At 43.6% G+C, this 5021-nt stretch overlaps 1 long non-coding RNA gene across 1 annotated transcript; it reads left to right on the plus strand.

The window, feature by feature from the left end:
• On the plus strand, window positions 1–1915 carry LOC119347127. Its single transcript, XR_005168143.1, has 3 exons — window positions 1–123; window positions 694–783; window positions 1616–1915. It is a non-coding gene; the product is annotated as an uncharacterized LOC119347127 (long non-coding RNA).
• The last annotated feature ends 3106 nt before the right edge of the window (window positions 1916–5021 follow it).

Raw genomic sequence — 5021 nt, forward strand, 5'->3', positions numbered from 1 at the left:
TTTCCACATTGCTTCTTATGGCATTGAAAGCTTCTTCAAAGGCTTCCTCTTCCTCATACTTGTACATGCAAGCACTGAAATCAGCAAGTACATTTGGTCCTTCCTCGTCTTTTTTCTTATGAGGTAAGTGTCTGATGGCATTTTGCATTATGTGAAAAGTGCACAAGCCATGCCATACTTCGATAAATACTACCCGAATTGCATTACCCATTGCTACATCTTGATCAGTAAAGATTGTTCTAGGTTGCTTTTTGTTATGCACTGATAGGAACGTGTTGAACAGCCATTTGAATGATTCAAATGTCTCATCATATAAAAGTGCAGCACCAAAAATGACCATTTCTCTAAAATGGTTGAAGCCAACAAACACACCGAAGGGTCTCTACTCTTTGTTTGTCCCAAATGTTGTATCGAAGGTAACAACATCACCGAAATGAGCATAGTCAATGATCATCCTTGCATCAGCCCAAAAGATATTTGCTATATTTTCATCACAATCTAGTTACATGTCATATTCAAATGCAGGATTCTCATTCTTTTTATCTCTAAAATACTTGAGCATACTTCCAGCTTCACCATACATCAAGTCCCTTTGACGCCTGGTTCGCAAGTGGTTCTTGCGATCACGACATGTGTAGCCAAGGTTCAGTGGACCACCAACTTGTCGATTTGCTAACTCATGGGCTTTTTTAGGTACAATTCCTGAATCATCCGCTGTTTCAATTTCAAATGCTTGCAAGGCCGAAATTTTCCTCTGTGATGGCATCAAGTGGCTTGCCCCAGGTAATTGCAACACATGGTTGTGTTCAACAACTAACTCATGCACCTCATAATTTCCTGCTTCTCGGTCTATAGTGATTCCCATTCGAACATTGTAGCCGGTCCTTGTTTCTGCACGAGGACGCTTTGTATTATTATCCCTTTTGTCTTTTCTTCTGTAGCCCTCATTGGAACAAACATATCTTGCTGAAGTGATTACTCCATCGAGTTTGCTCTTGTTTTCATAATTTATCCTTACATCAAAACCAATATGACCTCCATAACATGTCCAAAAGTTCCAAGCCTCTTTTGTGGAATTAAATTTCATACAAATCTGAGGCATCCAACTAGGAATCACATTTGTCCTATAAAAATTACACATAACTTATTTGTTTGTATGCTTACACTACAATCATAAGGTGATATGACATGAGAATTTAACAAAATTGTCGGTACCTGTTAGCATCCTCATTAGAGGTAGTCATATTCTCCATTGGACCTTCTCTTCTCCTTTTTGTGTAATCTGTGATATCATAGCGAACTCAGTCCAAAAATTCCTTTGCTATCTTGAGAACATTAATACAGTCATAGTAAATATTTGGATACATTCATGCATTTTATCTTGAGCTAGTCCAAAACAATAGAGATCACCTCTATTAAAATTATTTCTTTTCACTCTAACATACTCTAAAAGATACAGAAAATAAGTTTTGCATCTTGTCCTTATCATCCTCTATTAAGAAAATAGTAGCATCACAAACTCAATCTACGAGTTGTGTGCCTTGAGAACATGAATACAATCAGAGTGTATGTCACATACCTTCTGATTTATTGTCTTGTTTTTTGTTGCTAGTAGAAGGAAGACAAAATGGAGATAATCTGCATCGCCTACAGATCAGCTTGCCTTGGTTTCACTTTGAACATGGGGGACGATCAAAAGAGAGATAAGGCAAAAGGGAGTTTTTTTTGAAGGGAGGCAAAAGGGAGTTTATCTCGCCACCTAAAGACCACAGATGAACGTACCTCCGCCGTGTGTCGTGGTTCTAAGTCTGACAGTAGAGTGGGGGGTAGGTATTGAGAGGCAAGGTCTTAGCTATGGAGAGGTTGTAAACACAAGAGATGTACGAGTTCAGGCCCTTCTCGGAGGAAGTAAAAGCCCTACGTCTCGGAGCCCGGAGGCGGTCGAGTGGATTATGTGTATATGAGTTACAGAGTGCCGAACCCTTCTACCTGTGGAGGGGGTGGCTTATATAGAGTGCGCCAGGACCCCAGCCAGCCCACGTAGGAGAGGGTTTAAGGTGCGTTAAGTCCGGGGCGTTACTGGTAACGCCCCACATAAAGTGTCTTTACTATCATAAAATCTACTTAATTACAGACCGTTGCAGTGCAGAGTGCCTCTTGACCTTCTGGTGGTCGAGTGAGTCTTCGTGGTCGAGTCCTTCAAGTCAGTCGAGTGAGTCCCTCGTAGGTCGACTGGAAGGTGATCTCTTCTAAGGATGTCCCTGGGCGGGGTACTTAGATCAGGTCTGTGACCCTACCCTAGGTACATGACTCCATCACCGTGTTCATTTACAAGGACGAACAAGAGGAACGGGGAAGATGAGCAGGACGAAGGCAAATAGATCGCTGTTTGTTGCCAACGCGATTATTAGGGTGGTGTTTTGTTTGGCGCCAATGTGAGTCTTTGTGGTTCTGTTTGGCGCCAATCTTGCAACCGAACGAGATTTTCTACCACATAATTAGGTGTTTGTTTCCATTTATTAACAGAATCAAGTGGAGGTAATGAGAGCCGTGAGATTTAAATGAATGGCTGATGTGGGTTGGTACAGTACCCGTGCAGTAATAACGTGACTGCAGAGGAGCCGAACACTGCTGTTCCTCCCCCAGAAAAAGTATCCTTCCTTCCTCCCCCTGTCCAGCCGGCGTGACCCCCATCCCTTCTACAAACTGCCCCGGCCTCGGCCACGAGGTCATCTCCTCCCTCTCATCCATCAGATCCAGCCGCCCTGGGCACGACCACGAGCTCGTCCTCCTAGATCTGCTCAAGGTCGATAAGTCCGCACCGTCGCCGGATCTGGTCCTCCTCGACCTCCGCCGAGCACAGCAGGTCCACGAGGTCGTCGTAGTGGGATCCCCACCACCGCCGCGTCCTCTCCTTCATCGGCCACCACTCAGGTGGCTGCTTCGGCCCTATTTGCGGTGTAACCGGTGTTCGTCGAGGTTCGTGCCGCTACGCGTGCGTCGGCCGCCGAGCTCACCTCGAGCAACTCTGCTGCCCACTACCACTAGGACGGTCACGACCTCCCTTCCCCATCATCCTATGGTGGTTGCCGAGCTTTCCCTCTAAACTGCAGCTTTGGTTTCTTTTTGTTTATCTCTTTGGCGACCGCTTCTGTCGTTTTCGTGATCCAGTTTCTTCTGGATGTATGGATTTTTTTATTAGACTCATGTGTGCGTGGGCAAAACCTTATGAATTAATTATCCTCATCTAATCAGCACTCGACTTTGTAGAGCTAGCTTTCTTGATAATAATACAATGCGGCCCGCCTCACCCTCTTCATCTTCTGTTGCTCCTACGCTTCCTTATGTTCTGATCTGGAATTTTTTGGTCATTTTAGAAGATTGTTGAAGTACAGTGCATCTTGGCTTGCCCAGCTAGCGTGCTGTTTTTCAGTACACAATACTAATAACAGATACTTTTGCAATACTACCATCGATTTTTGTGCAGTTTCCACATGTGTCTCTCTGCGCGCGCAGAAATTTTATTTATTCCTTGTTGAACTTGTTGAAGCAACCAATGGAGCAGTGTTTTCTCTTCTCTTCAGATCTCCAATCTGGATCTCGACCTTTTCTTGCCTGAACTCAGCATTTTTTGGGTGTCATTAAGCCTTGATGAGGTTTTGGACGATTATACATGTGTGAATCTTATTTTCCTCATAACCATTAAATTTTCACTCATACTCTAGAAACCATCATGCCCTGTGGAATGTAGTATGATTCCAGATGCTATTGGTGCCTACAGAACTGCTTTGGACTTCTTTACTTAAAAAAAGAGAAGCGCTTTGGACTGCAGGGAGTACTTAAAAAAGAGAACCGCTCTGGACAGCGTAGTAAACTGCTAGAGTGTGACACGTTGGAAAACGTATTCATGGTTGAACACGCGGCTTTTCCTCGCGAAAACAAATTCATGGTGCCGCAATTCCATTACCGGTGTGAACGGTGGAGCACCGTCCTACCTTTTGCTAGACGAAAAATGACAGGACACGTTGCAGTCCAATTCCTAGTTCCATAAGGTGCCGAACCTTTTGACCAGATAGAAATGGCAGTTCTTACAATGAGCGTCCTTCATGCCGGACCAAGAACTTTCAGTAAATTGCCACCGTCTGTCAAATTTGTAAGATACCCGAAGTAGCTCATGTCGCGGTCTGCATTTTCAGAAACGCAAAGCTGCTCCTACTCTGACTGCACATGCCATAGCCACAGAGTAGGTTGCCATCTTCGGGCCTGCCACCACAGAAAGGTCTAGCCGACCATTCCTAATATGCCGTGGCGAAATTCAATAATCTAGAAAACCGAAACCTTATCCACCTAAAAGTGCGGATCCTAAAGCCAACCAACGGTTCCGATAACAACCACTAGAGCTAGTGTGGGTAGCAAATCCATTCCCTATATATATGTGCCCCCTTTAGTCGCTATTGGAGCCACCAACCGGGACTAAAGGTGGTGTGCTGCCAGGCGAGGGGCGTGGTGGATGTTTAGTCCCACCTCGCTAGTTGAGAGGAGTCAGCACCTGTTTATAAGCCCCGACACAGCCACTGCATCAAAATCCTCTCTAAAGCAGGCCTTCTGGGCCTACCTTACCTGCGCTGCCCTTTTGGGCCTACTGGGCCTTGTGAGCCTGCATCCTGGACCAACTATAATTTGGTTTCTAGTCGTATGCAGGCTGTTGTGGCCTAGTAGGTGGGCTTTTTTTTCATTTATTTATTTTTCATTTTTTTGTTTTCTCCTTTATTTTTTTGTTTTTGAGTTGTTTTTTGATTTATTTAGGATTTTTTAGTGAATCTTCTTTCTTTAGGTCTCAAAAATTATATAATTTCTGTTAGTGCCGGTAGTTTTCAAATTTGGATAGTTTAAATTTCAATTATTTGAAAATTTTGTGAATCACTAGTTTGTGAATAACTTTACTTTAAAAATAGATTTTTCAGTGATTCTTTTTATGTTATTTAATATTAGTGTGTTTTATCATTATATTCAATTTGGTA

The sequence above is a fragment of the Triticum dicoccoides genome, unplaced genomic scaffold (genome assembly GCF_002162155.2).
Source record: "Triticum dicoccoides isolate Atlit2015 ecotype Zavitan unplaced genomic scaffold, WEW_v2.0 scaffold59343, whole genome shotgun sequence".
In the NCBI taxonomy this organism is placed as follows: Eukaryota; Viridiplantae; Streptophyta; class Magnoliopsida; order Poales; family Poaceae; genus Triticum; species Triticum dicoccoides.